Source organism: Lactuca virosa, chromosome 1 (assembly GCF_052849685.1).
Source record: "Lactuca virosa cultivar CGN04683 chromosome 1, Lactuca_virosa_CGN04683_v6, whole genome shotgun sequence".
Taxonomy (NCBI): Eukaryota; Viridiplantae; Streptophyta; class Magnoliopsida; order Asterales; family Asteraceae; genus Lactuca; species Lactuca virosa.
In genome coordinates, this window is record NC_136426.1 from 194500691 (window position 1) to 194524971 (window position 24281).

The window sequence follows — 24281 nt, forward strand, 5'->3', positions numbered from 1 at the left end:
CATTAACCTCCAGTAATCCAAGTAAGTATCTAATCAACCTTCTTCCTTTTATTAAGGACGAGATTATCTCCCCTATACCACAAGTCAAACATGGTTAGCTTATGAATATTTTCTAGATTCATCTTTATTATTTATGAAACAATATTTGCATAAGATATGCTTAACACTATCTTATCCACACAAAAATCATATATATAAGTTGAGGTACAAAAGTAAAACTCATATGTGATACAAGTAGTAACAAGAAAATATGAGTTGTAAAACCACATTTGAAAGCAATAAGAGCATTGATGTTATAGCTATTATATATGTAAATTCGTATATATAAGCCTTGAGGAACCATGTTGTAATTAGCCTTGGCAAGCCAACAAGAAAGCACACATTAAACAATTTCCTAGGATTTATGAAATGACACCCCACTAAGGCCGAAAACCATTTCCATGGGGGACATCAAGACCATAATCAACCCAAAACCAAGAACCATGACCGAAAACTACCTTAATGAATCATTTTTTGGCCAAAAACTCTAACAGAAAAGACTTAGAACCGTAAACACCCTTAGTGGACCACACTTTGGCCGAAAACCACCTCACTAGCTCAATGTTTGGCCGAAATCACACAGGGAAAGGAATTACGACCGAAAACCAAAAGGGAAACCCATCCTAGGACCGCAATCACATGTGTTTACCGTCATGCTAGGATATAATATAGTGTTTGCGGTCAAGAGTAAAGAAAAAGCAAGAATAGTTGAGTTTAAGGTGTGACATCTCACCCATTTCCCATGCAATTCACAGTAACCTCCAGTAATCCAAGTAAGTATCTAATCAACCTTCTTCCTTTTATTAAGGACGAGATTATCTCCCCCCATACCACAAAATCCCACTCCATTTACTGTGAAGTTCCAAATTTACTCTCAAAGAATTTAGGCTTCAAGCTTTAAGAAGACTTATTTCTTCAAAGCATTCCCTAGACCCTCGTAAGTATTTCGAGTTTGGCTAGTGATTCTACACATTATCTTGTTAATTTCATTCTATTTACACATAATATTATATGTTGACAACTTTAGGGTATCATAATCTTCAAGAGTCATCAAACACTCCAAGTGTTTTAGGCTCAAAACCTTCATCTCATCACTTCAACTACACATATCAACCACTCAAGGTGAGCTTCATACCCCCATTTTTGTGAGATTTCATGCTTTTAAGGGGGGTGGGGGGGGGAGTACAAGTCAAACATTTTTAGCTTATGAATATTTGCTAGATTCATCTTTATTATTTATGAAACAATATTTGCATAAGATATGCTTAACACTATTTTATCAACACAAAAATCATATATATATATATATATATATATATATATATATATATATATATATATATATATATATATATATATATATATATATATAAGTTGATGTACAAAAGTAAAACTCATATGTGGTGATACAAGTAGCAACAAGAAAATATGAGTTGTAAAACTACATTCGAAACCATATGAGAATTGATGTTATAACTATTATATATATAAATAAGTATATATAAGCCTTGAAGAACCATGTTGTAATTAGCCTTGGCAAGTCAATGAAGTCAATCAAGAAAGCACACATTAAACAATTTCCTAGGATTTATAACATGACACCCCACTAAGGCCGAAAACCATTTCCATAGGGGACCTCAAGACCGTAATCAACCCAAAACCAAGAACCATGGCCGAAAACTACCTTAATGAATCATGTTTTGGCGGAAAACTCTAAGGGAAAAGACTTAGAACCGTACACACCCTTAATGGACCACACTTTGGCCGAAAACCACCTTACTAGGTCAATGTTTGTCCGAAATCACAAAGGGAAAGGACTTAGGACCGAAAACCAAAAGGGAAACCCATCCTAGCACCGCAATCACATGTGTTTGCGGTCATGCTAGGATATAATATAGTGTTTGCGGTCTAGAGTAAAGAAAAAGCAAGCATAGGTTACTTTAAGGTGTGACATCTCACGCATTTCCCATGCAATTCACAGTAATCCACGTATTACCCACCAAACATGTAACAACCGTAAAAATTCGAGTCGGTTCTCGATTTGAATAAACTTAGTTGCACATATAGGCACGACACATACTAGACTTATTAATTAGAAGCTAAGTTATAATCTACTAGAAAATTTGGAAACAATTAGAAACGATGGACAATATAGTTAGATTTCACATTGTTATGTGAATTCTATAACTACTTAACTGTAGTAATTATCCATATTCGGGTCACTTTTTGACTTGAACACCTTTTCATGAACCATATACACATATCATGCACTTGACCTAGTGGTATAAATTAGCTCCAAGTCTCGTAGGAACTTAAGTCAAAGTTGAAAACTAGGATTAGTATACTTGATTTCCTCAATTTCGCTTGAATCTCGAAACCACTACATTGAATGCCAATAAGCCGTTAAAATAAGTTACAAACATTATTATAACTATAAAAGAGTTATAATACCATAAGATAAATTTAAGTCTCAAAGATTCTATTGATTTTGATATCCAAAGATTTACAAACTCTCAAAAACCCTAAATGCCCTAAAAACCTAAATTTATGAAATTTAACCTCAAAAATTCTACAAAAATAGTTATAAACCTTATAATATGATCTTATAATAATTAAAATTATGAAAATGCATTCAAGGAAAATAAAATTTAACTCATTAACATTTACCCTTAATTTATAAATCAAAAATCAAGGTTTTATGAATAAAAACTTGATTTTAGTGCATATTTTATATAAAAATTGAGATATTTTATAAAGGAACTTAAATTTTATAAAATAAAATGAAAGAGAAAGGGGTATTACACCTCAAAAATTGGCCCCCCTCACCTCATTTCACTCTCATTCTCCAACACACACACATCTCTTCTTTCTCTCTCTAAAATCTTCTCTCTCACTTCTCTCTAAAACTGATGAACATAGAAGCTGAATTTATGGGAGAGATTTTCACAGTAAATAATTCATGATTCAACATGAATCTCAGTATTTTGGTGAACGATTTTGGTGGAGTATAACCCCAAAGAGATGACGAGAGAAATAAGCTATCCAGAGAGATAGAATCCCTCTTTTCTCTCTTTTCTTCTCTCTAAAACCTCCATTCCATCTATTCCTTTTACCGACGAAAATTTCCAGCAAAAACCAAAATTTTGGACAAAAATATCCATCATCCATAAGGACTCATCGAGGTAAAACACCTAACTAAATCATGCATGCAAGTTTCCACTATTTTCTTATGATTTTATGTGCATATTACTTGAAAAACCAACTTCTACTTCTTGATCTTCTTCAAATTTGTTTTCTTTTGGTTAAAATGGTTTTTAGAACATCATGGATGTGTTTTAACACCATGCATGTATGATAAACAAGGTTGCATGTTCATGATCTTAGTGCAAAAATCGATTTTAAGGATCTAAAACATAAAACTCAAGTTAAGAGTTCTTGAGAAACAAAACTTTGTTCATAAATGCATGTATTCATTTTTATAAGTTTCAATATTTTTATCTCTGGAAACATGACCATAACATGCATGGATCATGATTTCATAAAATATTTCAAAAGATTTACTCAAAGAAATGATGAAAACCCACTTTTCTAACCAACCATCATGCATGCAATCTGCCAGATTTCTTTTCCTTACTTTGAACTGCCATATCTCACTCATTTCTTAACCAAAATTCGAGATTCTTTTTCTGAAATTTAATATTGTGAGTTAGCTTTCAAACCCATCTGACCTCACTGGAAAATTCGAACATTTCAATTTTTTACAATTTTTACAAAAATGTTGCTCAATCAGCACCTTTTTGTGAATACTAGTTTTGTATTGCATGTTCAAAGGTCTTATTCCTCACTAGAAATCTAGGAACAATTTATTTGAACACTTAACATCATGTAAAGAGGTATAAAAAGATCTTGATTCAAAAGTCTTTGGAACATGTTGCAAAAATTCTCAAAGTAACATCAATAATCTTTACCAAAATCACAAGACTCAAATTTTCTCTATAATTTTAGGCATGTTTTTCGACATCAAAAATAAGAAAACAATTTTTCATTGTTGTTAAATTGTTTGAAGATGCATTCTGGAAATTTTCAGATCAATATATATTTTCTTTATTTTTACATGAAAATAATAAGAAAATAGAGTGTTAAAGCATATTAAATACTTACACTTGTAAATAAATTCTGGAAATATTATTGGATGACTTTGTAAGTTAATAAATATCTCTCATGAAGTTTCATCGATTTTTGTTACTGTTTAGTATGCTTTTTAATTTTCTTTTTATTTAGCTCTAATAAATCATAAAACCACTTTAGGGAATGTGAAATATTATTTCTTATTTTTCGCAGCTGGTACCTTATATTTAAGACTCAGATAATGGACTAAAAACAGGAAAGATAGTTTATAATGGACTAAAAACAGGAAAAATAGTTTTACTCATCCAAAATTCAAGAAAATTTACCAGAAACTCTTATAATATGTTAGGATGATACATAAATTTTTTGATGATTTTAATCTTCTGTATGCTGTTTTTCTTCTATTTTCCCAAAATTTAATGCACTTAAATGTATAAAAATTATAAAATTGGGTTAACCAGTTTAAAAATCCATTTTTATATTTTTCCCATTTTAAGTATGTGTAATAACATTTGTCAAAAAGGTTTTGTTAATTTTTGAAACTATTATATATTTATTTCTATTTTTATAGAATAAATACACAAAAATCAGAAAAAATTGTGTTAAACTTTTTGAAAAAACATATTAATATTTTTCCCAGATTATGTACACTGTAAAACAGTTACACAAAAATTACAAGAATTTTTCATGATAATTTACTCTTTTTCCATGATTTTATGATTATTCAAGGAATTAAATGGTGAAAAATAGTTAGACAAAAAAAAAAAATTCAAGAAAATTTATCTTAAGGTCTTTGACTTCAATTAAAACTGAAATGAAAAGTTTTGGAATTGTTGGAACTAAATTGACTTGGTTTTTAAATATTTAATCATTGGAACACCTCCTAAAATGTTAAGTTTTAACATTACAATAATGGGAAAGTCCACTTGAATTTGTTATACAACAAATTGATTTGTAGAAATCTAAACTTCACAGAAAAATGTTTGTAACTTATAAATATTAAATTTAGACACAATAATGGCATAATTCTATTGTAGCAGTAAGTATACTAGTGTTAGATTTCGATTAGAGACTCACTAGAGTATACAATTATTGTAGGAATCGGTAGTGGTACGAGTAGAATGTAGTTGAAGGCACCAATAGCATCATCTCAATGCAATGTGACTATTCACGACTCCCCTATTTTTGGTTTCTTTTAAATGTTTTGGGGGTGAGAAAGCATGTCTTAAACCATCTATGTTCATTGTATTTGTTTGACTCGTATAAACTTGGTTGCTATATTTTGCATATTGTGAGTATTCACAGCCCCTATTTTACGTTTTAATCTTTTGGGGTGGAAAACATGCTACAATTTCTATGAACATTATTTTATGAGCTTGTGTTATGAACTTCATGATGTGAACTTTATTGTATGAACCTTTTATTAAGAACTTGTACTATGAATTTGGTGATATGAACTTGTATGTTGTCACACCCCAAAACCGGAACGGCGGAAACGTTCTGGAGTGGAGGACGTCATGTCAAGTATCACAACACGTGCAATATAGTAATCAAAGTACAACAACCATTGCATTAATAGTATAAGTTTTTACATAGGTTACATTCAGCAACAACATCAAAAGTAGATATAGAGAATAACATAAGATGCAGCTCGGTACTAGGCTGACTTCGCAAAAGCTCCCGGAGTGTACCTGTCTACTGACGACCTGAGAATACAAGTTATTTTGAAAGAGAGGATCGTCATTTTAATGCTGGTGAGTTCATAAGTATTTTAATGACATTGATATGAATACATGTTTTTCCTCAAAATAATCTCATTAGACGATGGTGATAAAGGTTTATAGAGTATTTGAATTCCTTCCAGAAAATCCCATATTTTCTAAATAAAGTAGTCTTCTACCAAGAATCGACTGTTTCATGTTTAAAAGAATGAATTTCTCTACTAAAAGCAGTCTTCTACCAAGAATCGACTGTTTCATGTTTAAAGAAAGAGTTTCTCTACTAAAATCAGTCTTCTACCAAGACTCGACTATTTTGTGTTTAAAGAAAGAGTTTCTCTACTAAAAGCAGTCTTCTACCAAGACCCGACTGTTTCATGTTTAACGAAAGAGTTTCTCTACTAAAAGCAGTCTTCTACCAAGACCCGACTGTTTCAAGTTTAAAAAGCATTTTTCCCAAATGTTACTATCATTATCAAAATATAGTTTTACATTATCGTTTTATGTCAAAAACGTTCTAAGTTTAATGTATTAGGGAAAATATTCTAGTGCCGTAGTTTTATAAGTAGAAACTACCATGGTACTAATTACCTTAAGGGCATGAATTATAAGGTAAATGTGAAGATACTCGTAACCATACTGATTGATGGACGTAAACACGACGACCTACAGGAGTCAAAATAAATGTGACATTTGTCACCCCTTGGCTTGGTCGGCCGGGACTGTAGCTAGCAGTCAGGATGTGGGATGGTCTGTCCCGTATAGATCTATACACACAATGCCCGATCTCCCTCCAGGAGACTCTGGTTACCACTCGACAACGGTGAAATCCGCGTCATGAGGATGTATCTCATGCTCTGATTGCTATATATGTTCCTTTTTACTAAAAGTTCATGTTTTAGAATATTGATATAGCTAGTTTGTCTTCATAAAAGTTATTGTTGATTTATAAACTATACCTACTATAGTTTACTTGAGAGGTTATCTAGGTACCTTTTCTACCCAAAGGCGCTGAACTGGGGTAAGAGTTTTAATATCTAAACATATATACATAATATATAACTAGGACTTCAAAGACACTCGGACAAATAACCAGATACTCTAAATCCACAACCAAACAAGGAACAGGAAATAAAGCGGGCTATCAGTCCTAAGTCCTTCAAACCATACTTATATAACTTTATCTATATAGACATGAATCTAACAAGAATATAAATTCAAAAGACTTTGATAAAAGTTTAGTAATTTAAAAAGAGATTTTAGTACTTTAAAAGAGATTTGGAAGCAAGATTTGAAAACCTTTAGCTCGATGAAACAGTTTAACATGCAAAAATCTATTTGATTGACAGTTATTAATCACATGCGATTGATATAATAACTTAATAGTTCAACTTGTATTCTCCCCCCCCCCCATTAAATCATTTAAAATCATTTCAAAGGTTGATTAAGGGGTATGAACTCACCTGGAGTGAGTAACTCGAAAGAAAGATTGATATAGGATCGCCGGGTGTCGAATGAAGTCGTGAGCACAACCGGATCCTAGTTTAACATGTAATAACACATATATGAATACAATTAGGGTATATAACCACTAATAGACACATGGACACACCTTAGGGACATGAAAACACTTAGAATTAAGTGTTACAAACACCTATTGAAGTCCCTAAATGAGTGTAGGGCCTTAGATTTGAGTGTAAGGCCACCAAACTCAACTTTTATGTGTGTGCGGCCAGGTGTACGGCCAGGGTGTGCGGTTGCACACAAGAGTGTGCAGCCGTACAGAGAGGGTGTGCAGCCGTACACAGGGGTGTGCGACCGTACACTCCTCATTTGTGCCTGAAATGTCGATTTTGAGGTGTTCTAGTGCTAATACCAAGTCCAACTAGCAAATGGAGGCCAAACTCTTCACTTTGGAGAGTCTTAAGGTGTGTGCGGCCACCTCATGAAGGTGTGCGGCCGTACACCTTCAAGGGATGAAAAACACGAAGAACACTATGAGTATTAGGCTTAGATTCAAGTGTTTTACCAATATAACAAGCTGAATGATGAAGTAGATCACGTTTTTGAGGCCTTTAGAGTGTTCTTGGATGAAGTTTTTAGAGAGAGAAAGTAGTGAGAGAAAGTAGAGTGCAGCCAAAGGAAAATAGTGAATGCAGGGGGTCTCCTCCAATATATAGGGTTGGGTGTGCGGCTGGGAGGGTGTACGACTGGCTGTGTGCGACTGGCTGGCCGCACACACCATGATGGGTGTGTTTGGCCCGATTTATTGATGCTACACACATTCTAACCCTTTCTAAGACTCATATCTAGGTTGTACTAAGCCTAGAATACTCATATAGACCCACAACTTCATTACAAAATCGCAAAACGAGGCTAACTTTGATAAAAATGAAGGATGTACAAGTTAGAAATTTTCGGGTTGTCACATTATCCCCCCGTTAGAGGGAATTTCATCCCAAAATTAGAATCTTAACGAACACTCAAGGATGGATACGAAAGATGTGGACACTTCATGCTCTAGCTGATTCGCCTGTCCCTTAGGGTATCAGGTCCATACTGAGTTGTAGCGAATTTCCTTTAAGAGGTATAGTTGCTTTTTCGATCTCTGGGCCACACGGGATAAGGTTTCATCGGTTCCCTTTTTTGCTGAGCTAGATTTCTCCCGTTTCATTTAACAAACGTGGTTTTGGTTTCCATGGATCAAATCGACAAAATGGTGAGAGTTTTGTCGGGTACTACCGGTTCATTCGCTGAGACGAGGACATGTTAGGGTGGAATTTATGGAATCCCTAAAGTAGTCTGGGTCTGACGGATACTTGCCAATTCTATCAAGAATCTCTGATGGCCCTCAGTTCTTTGGAATATGGAACGTTTCAGTACCCAAAACATAATGTACTTCCATGGTGAGATCATCACCTGGCGTGATCACCGTTATGAGGTTCCAAAAGTTTTCCCTTACTGGAGGTGTAGTTCTCATGATTGGTTCCTAGGAGTCTCAGGTCGTATTCGGATTCGTATTCCCTACTGGTTTGCTTTCGGAGATTTTCTGGATCATTGAAGATGCTGGCTATATGTTGGCATCTATTGGTGGCGTGGCATCTACCTCAGCCCAGTGCAGAAAGGACCTGCACTTTCGACTAATGAGGTGTTTCTAACGGAATATCTCAACGTCAGGATGATAGAGGGTTTTACCAGATGATGCTTAGATAACTCCAATTTTTATCATAGTCTAATAGATGCTTTCACAGCATAATCCCTAATCGGAAGGAATCGTTCTCTCATTCGGTTCGCTGTTTCATGGATAGCGGTCTCTGATCAGGGCTAGCTTCGCCCTTAGAGATTTCCTGAATTGATTGACTATCTCGGGAGGTGGTTCTACTATCTCTTAGAGATAATGTTCCTTGGAACACCTAGTAGTCTAACAAATCTCTAAGACATGCTCCATTAGTTTCTCAATTGTGTATGTTTCTTCTAGTTTGTAGGAAGCGCGTGATCTTGTATAACCCGTCGACTAACACCTAGACTGGTGTCGAGTCGACAATCTCTTTATGACCTGGGTTATAAATCTTAACGCAACTTGCTGCCTACTTTACTCAAGTATTCCTGATCGCGGAGGTAATCATGCGGTTCTTAGCATCCTAGTATTAACTTTGGTGAATGCGGACTATCATCTATAGGGCAACGGTAATTTTCTCACATGACGAGGCACTATCACAACTCTTTCCGACCTAGGCACTTCTCGTCTGTATCTGGATGAACGAAGTGCTTGAATAGTGCGAGCATCCCTTGCAGCTACTCTTCCGATGTTACTGAGTTTCTCTATCTAGATTAAATCTAGATGGCATAAGACTCTGCCACTCAGAACCCCTAATTTCCCCATCCATTCTTCTCATAGTTTAACCTGTCACAGCTTTCCAAGTTTCTTGGCTCACTACTGAGATGTTTAATTCGTGGGATCAGGCGTGAATGGATGGTCGTAGTCCATGTTTTTGACTCTTACGACTTGAGTCACTTTTCCTAACTGAGGGTGTCAGCTACTATGTTGGCTTAACTGGGATGACAACAAATTTTGAATTTGTAGTCATTTTATTAGCTTAACCCACAATTGTTCTCTTGACTTCAACTCCTTTCCTATGGTTATACGATGAAGGGTTTTATTTTAAGGTTCATGGTAGACCTCATACTCGGCTCAATCACTATTACTCAGTGTATGCAAGTCTTATATGATTGAGATTGACAGGATGTTCAGATGTGTGGCCCCACCCGAAACCCACAACCAAACAAGGAACATACAGTAGGGCGGAAGCACACATCTTAAATCTTACCGACCTAAATTATATACCACTCCAATGCATATACTCAGTAGTAGTAAGTTAATCCCATGAGTTCTTTCTCTTGATTCACGGACTTAATCGTGCAATGCAAGTGGCCTTTCCGGAGGATCTATTGAGTAGGCCTCGGGCGGTTATTGCCTTCCGGAATATCTGCAGTGCCTTCCGCTTCTGGTTTTAATGTCTAATGGGGTTGGTTAACAGCGCGTGGTACCCCTCTCCTAGGTACTTCTAAAGGTTGGATGAGAGAGACGACAAATGGTTCGCATTAGGTTTTCTTATTAGGTTCGAAAGAACCTTTATTTGACACCTATGATAAGGTGAAAGTTCTTTTTACACAACATTAGGAATTCTTGCATGGTCGAACCAAGTCGAACCATGACTGACGGTAGTGTCGAAATTAATAAACACCGACACGATATAGAATGAAGATTGATAGGACCATGTGTTGAACAGGGCACACAAGTTCTTAGCGTCTCGGGTTTCGTCTATAGTATTACTATCATGGATACTTGGACCGACATGATTGACGCTGAACGCTGGGGGTCCTGATGTTTTGGAATAATGTACTTTTCATGAACGGATTTCTCACGAGGCCTCTCTATAACCGCCTAGTATACACTAGTCATGTATAATTAAGATTAAAAGGACTGTTGACTGAGCGACCCCACCTTAAATCCACAACCAAACAAGGAACGGGAGATAAGGCCGCCTCACTCATTCGAGGTCTATCAATCCTAATTATAAATGGCCTTAACGTATATACTAAGCCATCATAGCTTTACCTGATGGGCTTTTAAGTTTTACAATAGTGCTGCGACTTTTACCTTAACAAGGGAGTAATTACAATTAGAATTGATTATTTAAAGTTTTCGATTAGCTACTTAAGGTTGAGAAGCGTACCAAAAGTTTCAACCGGGTTCCTTGATGCTTCTCTAGTTATTAGAGTTAAACTCCTCCTGCGTCTTTGTCATTTCTTTCATTTGGGGAGTCCCTCTTGAAATGCCCAATTTCACCACATAGGTGGCATATTAGACTGGTCCCAACGTTGGTGGTTGATGTAATGAACTCAACCGGAGTCCTGCAGTTGCGAGCGGTATGACCCTTCATGTTGCACCTAACGCAAAATGGTTCTCGATAGACTCCATAATGATGGTAGTCACACTTGCTGCAGTGGGGGAAGTTTCCTAGGTATGGTCTTCTTGGTGTCGAGACAGGCGAGTTGACAGGGGTATTGACTACCTCAGCTTGCTGCCCTTCGGAAGGTCCTTGAGTCGAGGTACTCCCCTCCTCGTTCCCAAACTTTCTCTTCAGGGGATTTGGTTGGAGTTCTTGGGTGGCTTTACATACCGGTGTTGGTTGCTGCTATCCATTGCTATGATTGGGATTCCCGATAGTGCTCCTGCTAACATTTGCGTTGTTAGCATTCAGGTGAGTCATGACAGCTGCTACGGCTGCTGAAACTGCAGCTTGGAACGTAGCTTCATCGATCTGAAGAGTCGGTGTCTTGATAGCGGGTTGGTTACGTTTCTTCGGAGGCATGGTTTTTCCTACACGATGAAGAACACAAGCGGATGAGAGACGATAGTTACCCCTAGATGTATCTTTCTTTATCATAATAGGCATAAATTTTTCCCGCGCTTTGAGTTATGGTTATCTAAGTGTCGACCTACATCCCTATGATGCAGTCCTGGTAATAGGGTAGAGGAAATGTATCGAAAAGCCATAAAATGGGTGTCATTCCAACTAAGTTATCTTTATATTGGAGAGGTTCACTCTCCGGCTTTGAAAAGATTTGAAAGAACTTCGGAACGAAGATTACACAAGGAAGGATTCATGAATGCTAAGGGCTCATCACTCTCAATTAAGACTTTATGATCCGATCTATTTATCTTAGTCGCGACAAGAAAGACGATTTACCTAACACATAGTGTGAGTAGTGAAATCACTAGCTCACTAAGTTGTATTAATTTATGGGTTATTATTGTGACTTTATAGGGGTAGCACACTTCTCGGGTTTCATGCATTGGCTCCCTTTGTTCACCGCTTATTCTTGGCTGAAATGAACTTTGGTTTTCTCCGGGTACTTATATAGGGTTCTCTTCTCCTGTATACATATTGAATTTCTGCTCCGCCTTACTTCTGATTCTGACTCTGATCGTCATCACTTCATAATGGATGACTGGAATCTCGGAAGTTCAGGCGAATTTCCCACCGATGTCCCTAAAAGGGTATAGGCACATGGCGATTTCAATAGTTTCATCACTGTTCATTTATTTCCTACTTGGAAATCTTTCTCAATGAACCTCTTCTGGTTCTTTATCGAATCCTCTGCCGATTACTGAAGTAGATAAGGTTTTCTAAAGGGGTTTATGCGAGAATGGGAATGTCTAAAGAATATTAAGAGATTATTAAAACATTTTACTGTGTGATCCTTATCGGGTCCTTATACAATTACATAGTGTACACAAATCATATATAACTTAGATCTAATAGACCTTCGAATATGTGATACTACTCTATATCCAGATCCAAACAAGGAAAAGGAAGTAGAGCGAAACCACACATTTTTAGTCTATCAGATCCTCACTATATATAACCTTGAGAGCATATACTCTGTAATCATAGATCTATCAATAAGAGTCTTTTTAGTTTTCACGCAAGGTTATTCATGGTTCCTAAAATACTCCTATAGTATTTTAATTACATGTTTGATTCTAGAACTTCTGAACATGCTTTTAGATTTATTGTTAGTCTTTTAGTATCCTAAAATACTCCTATAGTATTTTAAACTTTATGTTTGGCTCTAGCATTCCTACGTGGTAAGTTTCAGATTCATTGCAACACCACCATCACTCCTAAACACACGTTAGTCGCATCTCGAATCAATATAGTTGACCAGGCTATATTTATTCCAGCTACAATTACATAACTGCCTAGGTTTGACGGTAATGCCCAACATCCAAAGACTTTTATTCTTGTTCCTCTTGTGATACTTGTTCGGGTTTTTATATTCTGGATGTACTTATACTTCTGTAAAATATGGTTATATTTTAAAGTATAACTCTTGGTCAGAGTGTTTTTATCCCATTGTATTTATAGTTGTATATCTTTTATGATTTGATATACTGAGTTCACTATAAATAATGCTCTGATACCAATCTGTCACACCCCAAAACCGGAACGGCGGAAACGTTCTGGGGTGGAGGACGTCATGTCAAGTATCACAACACGTGCAATATAGTAATCAAAGTAAAACAACCATTGCATTAATAGTATAAGTTTTTACATAGGTTACGTTCAGCAACAACATCAAAAGTAGATATATAGAATAACATAAGATGCAGCTCGGTACTAGGCTGACTTCCCAAAAGCTCCCAGAGTGTACCTGTCTACTGATGACCTGAGAATACAAGTTATTTTGAAAGAGAGGGTCAGCATTTTAATGCTGGTGAGTTCATAAGTATTTTAATGACATTGATATGAATACATGTTTTTACTCAAAATAATCTCATTAGACGATGGTGATAAAGGTTTATAGAGTATTTGAATTCCTTCCAGAAAATCCCATATTTTCTAAATAAAGTAGTCTTCTACCAAGACTCGACTGTTTCATGTTTAAAAGAATGAATTTCTTTACTAAAAGCAGTCTTCTACCAAGACTCGACTGTTTCATGTTTAAAGAAAGAGTTTCTCTACTAAAAGCAGTCTTCTACCAAGACTCGACTGTTTTGTGTTGAAAGAAAGAGTTTCTCTACTAAAAGCAGTCTTCTACCAAGACCCGACTGTTTTGTGTTTAAAGAAAGAGTTTCTCTACTAAAAGCAGTCTTCTACCAAGACCCGACTGTTTCATGTTTAAAAGAAAGAGTTTCTCTACTAAAAGTAGTCTTCATCGATCTGAAGAGTCGGTGTCTTGATAGCGGGTTGGTTACGTTTCTTCGGAGGCATCGTTTTTCCTACACGATGAAGAACACAAGCGGATGAGAGACGATAGTTACCCCTAGATGTATCTTTCTTTATCATAATAGGCATAAATTTTTCCCGCGCTTTGAGTTATGGTTATCTAAGTGTCGACCTACATCCCTATGATGCAGTCCTGGTAACAGGGTAGAGGAAATGTATCGAAAAGCCATAAAATGGGTGTCATTCCAACTAAGTTATCTTTATATTGGAGAGGTTCACTCTCCGGCTTTGAAAAGATTTGAAAGAACTTCGGAACGAAGATTACACAAGGAAGGATTCATGAATGCTAAGGGCTCATCACTCTCAATTAAGACTTTATGATCCGATCTATTTATCTTAGTCGCGACAAGAAAGACGATTTACCTAACACATAGTGTGAGTAGTGAAATCACTAGCTCACTAAGTTGTATTAATTTATGGGTTATTATTGTGACTTTATAGGGGTAGCACACTTCTCGGGTTTCATGCATTGGCTCCCTTTGTTCACCGCTTATTCTTGGCTGAAATGAACTTTGGTTTTCTCCGGGTACTTATATAGGGTTCTCTTCTCCTGTATACATATTGAATTTCTGCTCCTCCTTACTTCTGATTCTGACTCTGATCGTCATCACTTCATAATGGATGACTGGAATCTCGGAAGTTCAGGCGAATTTCCCACCGATGTCCCTAAAAGGGTATAGGCACATGGCGATTTCAATAGTTTCATCACTGTTCATTTATTTCCTACTTGGAAATCTTTCTCAATGAACCTCTTCTGGTTCTTTATCGACTCCTCTGCCGATTACTGAAGTAGATAAGGTTTTCTAAAGGGGTTTATGCGAGAATGGGAATGTCTAAAGAATATTAAGAGATTATTAAAACATTTTGCTGTGTGATCCTTATCGGGTCCTTATACAATTACATAGTGTACACAAATCATATATAACTTAGATCTAATAGACCTTCGAATATGTGATACTACTCTATATCCAGATCCAAACAAGGAAAAGGAAGTAGAGCGAAACCACACATTTTTAGTCTATCAGATCCTCACTATATATAACCTTGAGAGCATATACTCTGTAATCATAGATCTATCAATAAGAGTCTTTTTAGTTTTCACGCAAGGTTATTCATGGTTCCTAAAATACTCCTATAGTATTTTAATTACATGTTTGATTCTAGAACTTCTGAACATGCTTTTAGATTTATTGTTAGTCTTTTAGTATCCTAAAATACTCCTATAGTATTTTAAACTTTATGTTTGGCTCTAGCATTCCTACGTGGTAAGTTTCAGATTAATTGCAACACCACCATCACTCCTAAACACACGTTAGTCGCATCTCGAATCAATATAGTTGATCAGGCTATATTTATTCCAGCTACAATTACATAACTGCCTAGGTTTGACGGTAATGCCCAACATCCAAAGACTTTTATTCTTATTCCTCTTGTGATACTTGTTCGGGTTTTTATATTCTGGATGTACTTATACTTCTGTAAAATATGGTTATATTTTAAAGTATAACTCTTGGTCAGAGTGTTTTTATCCCATTGTATTTATAGTTGTATATCTTTTATGATTTGATATACTGAGTTCACTATAAACAATGCTCTGATACCAATCTGTCACACCCCAAAACCGGAACGGCGGAAACGTTCTGGGGTGGAGGACGTCATGTCAAGTATCACAACACGTGCAATATAGTAATCAAAGTAAAACAACCATTGCATTAATAGTATAAGTTTTTACATAGGTTACGTTCAGCAACAACATCAAAAGTAGATATATAGAATAACATAAGATGCAGCTCGGTACTAGGCTGACTTCCCAAAAGCTCCCAGAGTGTACCTGTCTACTGATGACCTGAGAATACAAGTTATTTTGAAAGAGAGGGTCAGCATTTTAATGCTGGTGAGTTCATAAGTATTTTAATGACATTGATATGAATACATGTTTTTACTCAAAATAATCTCATTAGACGATGGTGATAAAGGTTTATAGAGTATTTGAATTCCTTCCAGAAAATCCCATATTTTCTAAATAAAGTAGTCTTCTACCAAGACTCGACTGTTTCATGTTTAAAAGAATGAATTTCTTTACTAAAAGCAGTCTTCTACCAAGACTCGACTGTTTCATGTTTAAAGAAAGAGTTTCTCTACTAAAAGCAGTCTTCTACCAAGACTCGACTGTTTTGTGTTGAAAGAAAGAGTTTCTCTACTAAAAGCAGTCTTCTACCAAGACCCGACTGTTTTGTGTTTAAAGAAAGAGTTTCTCTACTAAAAGCAGTCTTCTACCAAGACCCGACTGTTTCATGTTTAAAAGAAAGAGTTTCTCTACTAAAAGTAGTCTTCATCGATCTGAAGAGTCGGTGTCTTGATAGCGGGTTGGTTACGTTTCTTCGGAGGCATGGTTTTTCCTACACGATGAAGAACACAAGCGGATGAGAGACGATAGTTACCCCTAGATGTATCTTTCTTTATCATAATATGCATAAATTTTTCCCGCGCTTTGAGTTATGGTTATCTAAGTGTCGACCTACATCCCTATGATGCAGTCCTGGTAACAGGGTAGAGGAAATGTATCGAAAAGCCATAAAATGGGTGTCATTCCAACTAAGTTATCTTTATATTGGAGAGGTTCACTCTCCGGCTTTGAAAAGATTTGAAAGAACTTCGGAACGAAGATTACACAAGGAAGGATTCATGAATGCTAAGGGCTCATCACTCTCAATTAAGACTTTATGATCCGATCTATTTATCTTAGTCGCAACAAGAAAGACGATTTACCTAACACATAGTGTGAGTAGTGAAATCACTAGCTCACTAAGTTGTATTAATTTATGGGTTATTATTGTGACTTTATAGGGGTAGCACACTTCTCGGGTTTCATGCATTGGCTCCCTTTGTTCACCGCTTATTCTTGGCTGAAATGAACTTTGGTTTTCTCCGGGTACTTATATAGGGTTCTCTTCTCCTGTATACATATTGAATTTCTGCTCCGCCTTACTTCTGATTCTGACTCTGATCGTCATCACTTCATAATGGATGACTGGAATCTCGGAAGTTCAGGCGAATTTCCCACCGATGTCCCTAAAAGGGTATAGGCACATGGCGATTTCAATAGTTTCATCACTGTTCATTTATTTCCTACTTGGAAATCTTTCTCAATGAACCTCTTTTGGTTCTTTATCGACTCCTCTGCCGATTACAGAAGTAGATAAGGTTTTCTAAAGGGGTTTATGCGAGAATGGGAATGTCTAAAGAATATTAAGAGATTATTAAAACATTTTACTGTGTGATCCTTATCGGGTCCTTATACAATTACATAGTGTACACAAATCATATATAACTTAGATCTAATAGACCTTCGAATATGTGATACTACTCTATATCCAGATCCAAACAAGGAAAAGGAAGTAGAGCGAAACCACACATTTTTAGTCTATCAGATCCTCACTATATATAACCTTGAGAGCATATACTCTGTAATCATAGATCTATCAATAAGAGTCTTTTTAGTTTTCACGCAAGGTTATTCATGGTTCCTAAAATACTCCTATAGTATTTTAATTACATGTTTGATTCTAGAACTTCTGAACATGCTTTTAGATTTATTGTTAGTCTTTTAGTATCCTAAAATACTCCTATAGTATTTTAAACTGTATGTTTGGCTCTAGCATTCCTACGTGGTAAGTTTCAGATTCATTGCAACACCACCATCACTCCTAAACACACGTTAGTCGCATCTCGAATCAATATAGTTGATCAGGCTATATTTATTCCAGCTACAATTACATAACTGCCTAGGTTTGACGGTAATGCCCAACATCCAAAGACTTTTATTCTTATTCCTCTTGTGATACTTGTTCGGGTTTTTATATTCTGGATGTACTTATACTTCTGTAAAATATGGTTATATTTTAAAGTATAACTCTTGGTCAGAGTGTTTTTATCCCATTGTATTTATAGTTGTATATCTTTTATGATTTGATATACTGAGTTCACTATAAACAATGCTCTGATACCAATCTGTCACACCCCAAAACCGGAACGGCGGAAACGTTCTGGGGTGGAGGACGTCATGTCAAGTATCACAACACGTGCAATATAGTAATCAAAGTAAAACAACCATTGCATTAATAGTATAAGTTTTTACATAGGTTACGTTCAGCAACAACATCGAAAGTAGATATATAGAATAACATAAGATGCAGCTCGGTACTAGGCTGACTTCCCAAAAGCTCCCAGAGTGTACCTGTCTACTGATGACCTGAGAATACAAGTTATTTTGAAAGAGAGGGTCAGCATTTTAATGCTGGTGAGTTCATAAGTATTTTAATGACATTGATATGAATACATGTTTTTACTCAAAATAATCTCATTAGACGATGGTGATAAAGGTTTATAGAGTATTTGAATTCCTTCCAGAAAATCCCATATTTTCTAAATAAAGTAGTCTTCTACCAAGACTCGACTGTTTCATGTTTAAAAGAATGAATTTCTTTACTAAAAGCAGTCTTCTACCAAGACTCGACTGTTTCATGTTTAAAGAAAGAGTTTCTCTACTAAAAGCAGTCTTCTACCAAGACTCGACTGTTTTGTGTTGAAAGAAAGAGTTTCTCTACTAAAAGCAGTCTTCTACCAAGACCCGACTGTTTTGTGTTTAAAGAAAGAGTTTCTCTACTAAAAGCAGTCTTCTACCAAGACCCGACTGTTTCATGTTTAAAAGAAAGAGTTTCTCTACTAAAAGTAGTCTTCATCGATCTGAAGAGTCGGTGTCTTGATAGCGGGTTGGTTACGTTTCTTCGGAGGCATGGTTTTTCCTACACGATGAAGAACACAAGCGGATGAGAGACGATAGTTACCCCTAGATGTATCTTTCTTTATCATAATATGCATAAATTTTTCCCGCGCTTTGAGTTATGGTTATCTAAGTGTCGACCTACATCCCTATGATGCAGTCCTGGTAACAGGGTAGAGGAAATGTATCGAAAAGCCATAAAATGGGTGTCATTCCAACTAAGTTATCTTTATATTGGAGAGGTTCACTCTCCGGCTTTGAAAAGATTTGAAAGAACTTCGGAACGAAGATTACACAAGGAAGGATTCATGAATGCTAAGGGCTCATCACTCTCAATTAAGACTTTATGATCCGATCTATTGATCTTAGTCGCGACAAGAAAGACGATTTACCTAACACATAGTGTGAGTAGTGAAATCACTAGCTCACTAAGTTGTATTAATTTATGGGTTATTATTGTGACTTTATAGGGGTAGCACACTTCTCGGGTTTCATGCATTGGCTCCCTTTGTTCACCGCTTATTCTTGGCTGAAATGAACTTTGGTTTTCTCCGGGTACTTATATAGGGTTCTCTTCTCCTGTATACATATTGAATTTCTGCTCCGCCTTACTTCTGATTCTGACTCTGATCGTCATCACTTCATAATGGATGACTGGAATCTCGGAAGTTCAGGCGAATTTCCCACCGATGTCCCTAAAAGGGTATAGGCACATGGCGATTTCAATAGTTTCATCACTATTCATTTATTTCCTACTTGGAAATCTTTCTCAATGAACCTCTTTTGGTTCTTTATCGACTCCTCTGCCGATTACAGAAGTAGATAAGGTTTTCTAAAGGGGTTTATGCGAGAATGGGAATGTCTAAAGAATATTAAGAGATTATTAAAACATTTTACTGTGTGATCCTTATCGGGTCCTTATACAATTACATAGTGTACACAAATCATATATAACTTAGATCTAATAGACCTTCGAATATGTGATACTACTCTATATCCAGATCCAAACAAGGAAAAGGAAGTAGAGCGAAACCACACATTTTTAGTCTATCAGATCCTCACTATATATAACCTTGAGAGCATATACTCTGTAATCATAGATCTATCAATAAGAGTCTTTTTAGTTTTCACGCAAGGTTATTCATGGTTCCTAAAATACTCCTATAGTATTTTAATTACATGTTTGATTCTAGAACTTCTGAACATGCTTTTAGATTTATTGTTAGTCTTTTAGTATCCTAAAATACTCCTATAGTATTTTAAACTTTATGTTTGGCTCTAGCATTCCTACGTGGTAAGTTTCAGATTCATTGCAACACCACCATCACTCCTAAACACACGTTAGTCGCATCTCGAATCAATATAGTTGATCAGGCTATATTTATTCCAGCTACAATTACATAACTGCCTAGGTTTGACGGTAATGCCCAACATCCAAAGACTTTTATTCTTATTCCTCTTGTGATACTTGTTCGGGTTTTTATATTCTGGATGTACTTATACTTCTGTAAAATATGGTTATATTTTAAAGTATAACTCTTGGTCAGAGTGTTTTTATCCCATTGTATTTATAGTTGTATATCTTTTATGATTTGATATACTGAGTTCACTATAAACAATGCTCTGATACCAATCTGTCACACCCCAAAACCGGAACGGCGGAAACGTTCTGGGGTGGAGGACGTCATGTCAAGTATCACAACACGTGCAATATAGTAATCAAAGTAAAACAACCATTGCATTAATAGTATAAGTTTTTACATAGGTTACGTTCAGCAACAACATCAAAAGTAGATATATAGAATAACATAAGATGCAGCTCGATACTAGGCTGACTTCCCAAAAGCTCCCAGAGTGTACCTGTCTACTGATGACCTGAGAATACAAGTTATTTTGAAAGAGAGGGTCAGCATTTTAATGCTGGTGAGTTCATAAGTATTTTAATGACATTGATATGAATACATGTTTTTACTCAAAATAATCTCATTAGACGATGGTGATAAAGGTTTATAGAGTATTTGAATTCCTTCCAGAAAATCCCATATTTTCTAAATAAAGTAGTCTTCTACCAAGACTCGACTGTTTCATGTTTAAAAGAATGAATTTCTTTACTAAAAGCAGTCTTCTACCAAGACTCGACTGTTTCATGTTTAAAGAAAGAGTTTCTCTACTAAAAGCAGTCTTCTACCAAGACTCGACTTTTTTGGGTTGAAAGAAAGAGTTTCTCTACTAAAAGCAGTCTTCTACCAAGACCCGACTGTTTCATGTTTAAAAGAAAGAGTTTCTCTACTAAAAGTAGTCTTCATCGATCTGAAGAGTCGGTGTCTTGATAGCGGGTTGGTTACGTTTCTTCGGAGGCATGGTTTTTCCTACACGATGAAGAACACAAGCGGATGAGAGACGATAGTTACCCCTAGATGTATCTTTCTTTATCATAATATGCATAAATTTTTCCCGCGCTTTGAGTTATGGTTATCTAAGTGTCGACCTACATCCCTATGATGCAGTCCTGGTAACAGGGTAGAGGAAATGTATCGAAAAGCCATAAAATGGGTGTCATTCCAACTAAGTTATCTTTATATTGGAGAGGTTCACTCTCCGGCTTTGAAAAGATTTGAAAGAACTTCGGAACGAAGATTACACAAGGAAGGATTCATGAATGCTAAGGGCTCATCACTCTCAATTAAGACTTTATGATCCGATCTATTTATCTTAGTCGCGACAAGAAAGACGATTTACCTAACACATAGTGTGAGTAGTGAAATCACTAGCTCACTAAGTTGTATTAATTTATGGGTTATTATTGTGACTTTATAGGGGTAGCACACTGTCACACCCCCAAACCAAGGATGACGGAAACGTCCGGGGGTGGATGGCTTCATGTATAGTATCATAACAACAATTGTAATAGTAATTCAAGCAAACACAACCAACATATATATAATTGAAAAAGTTACATCATTGTATGAATTACATGTTTACGAATCAATTACAATATGTTGACAAAATATGAAATAGTAGACGCCTTAGCGTCCCATCCTCAAAAGCACTTGATTACCTGTTTAATGATTTCCTGAGAATACAAGTTGTTTGAAAAAGTGTCAACACAAAGGTTGGTGAGTTCATAAGCTTTTGTTTGGTATTATTAAAAGCCTTTCATTTGTAAAAGTAGTATTTGTGTTAGAAAATCCAATATTTTCCTTAATGTGTAAATGTAGTCTTAAAACCCAAAGACCGAAATGTACAAGTAATTTGTCATATTTATAGTAAAACAATGCAAGTTTAAATCGACATAAACTCGTTAAATTTTAATGAAGTTCCCGTAAATTCCAATGTTTATTAATACTTTATGTGAGTTTATTATAACCATACTATGACCAAGGTTGCCTAAAACGACGTTCTTCAGGCGTCGGAAATGTTATGACATTTGTCACCCCAGACCTATCGGTCTAACTGTTGCATGCAGTTTAGGTGTGGGTTTGTCAAACCCAATATAGATCTATACACAAGTATCACGCTCTCCCTCAAGGAGACTCTGGTTACAATACAGGACTTAATGGTAATTTGAAGTAAATGTCTCACAAAGTCATTAACGGAATTACGTGTTATGAAAACTTGATACCGTATGGCCGTACCTTGCTTAATGAAAATATCCTTTGTATAAATGTACCCTTTTTAAATGTATGTGTTATGTAATGTATCATAAACTATATCTATTATAGTTTATCAACCAAGGGTAGTACGTAGTAATGTATGCAAACTATATTCAAAATAGTTTATTAAATGTTTGAATGTATCGGTTGTACTTTGATTATAATCACTTGTTATTCTTTATATTTTATATGTCCAAATCCATTTGTAAACTGATGTGTGTCTAAATATTAAGATAAAATGTCATATATTGCAATAACATATAATCACATAAAGATATACACCTTGCTCAACATGTTACAAGGTGAAATGAAATTAACAACAACTTTTCGTTGAATACAGTTTCTGTTACTGTTCTTAGAAAATTTATAGAAAAATCATCAAAGCTCTAAATCCAAATCCGCAAATTTTGAGAGTTTGGAATATGAGTCTAGTTTGTTCGTAAATTTTATCATGATTTTTAGTGATCTCTAACAGAGGTGAAAATGTTCATAATCACAGACTGGTCCGGGTTTGCCTCTGAAATGACAGGCAGTTTTGTAAAAATCACCATAAATTGTAGAAAAATCATATGGAGATGTGAAAGTAGCCATTTTAAAGCTAAGAGTTTGAACTACTTGCACCTGGAACAGTTTTGAAAACTAAAATATTTAAGTTGACCAAAACAGTCCGTGATTAAAGTCCATCTTTTCTGATGTAATCTGTTAGAAAAAGTTTAATTGTGTTCTTGATGATTTTACTTGTATTCCCCCCTTAAAACTTAAGAAAAACATGTAAATGTAGGGGTATGAACTCACCTTATGTGGTTTCAGTAGATGAAAGTGAGAGAGAGGAAGTGTTCAACCCAGGAACACTAAGAAGATGTCTTGATGATTCGAGAATCTAACACCGAATAAGATGGAACTTGTGTAAGATATCAATGATTTGAGTAGAATGGAGTTTAATAATTATGTGAATGATGAAGATACTTACTAATTGAAGAAAGAAATCCCTGGAGAAAGCCTTGAAGTTCTTGAAGTTGAGAGAAAAGATGAGAGAATTTTGGAGAGTGTTCTTGGTTGCTAAGTGTAGAATGAAAGAATTTTATGGAGAATGAGGAGAGAGGATCAATCCTCCAGCTCTTAGAACGTGGGAAGAGCTGAAGATTGGGTGTAAAGGTCCACTAAGGAGACAAGGGTTGTGGGAAAGAGTGGCTAATCATAGAGTGAGGTGGTGGTGGTTTGCTTTTGCCATAAATTAAGGAAAAGCAAATATTCCCTCAATAATTAGTTCAACCACTAATTCTTTTAATATATTTTATAAAAACCCTGGAGATTTATATATTTTGGGGCCTTAGTTTATAAAATAAAGTTTTGGGTGAAAATCCCACGTTAAAATAATGAAAAACGGAGTTAAAACGAAGTCGTAGTCGAAAACCGGGAAAAAAGGCTGAATCTGCGAAGTTGCTCGGTCCTGGGCCGAGGTTCGGACCTGAGGCTTCGGACCTGAGGCTTCGGTCCTGAGGCTTCGGTCTGAGGCTTCGGTCCTGAGCACTTCAGTCCGAGGCTTCGGTCCTGAGCACTTCGGATGCGAGGCTTCGGTCCTGAAGCTTCGGTTTTGGGTCCTTAAGGCTATTTTACCCGTTTTTACCCCGTTTCAAGTGGTTTTTGACCCGGTTAAGGGTCG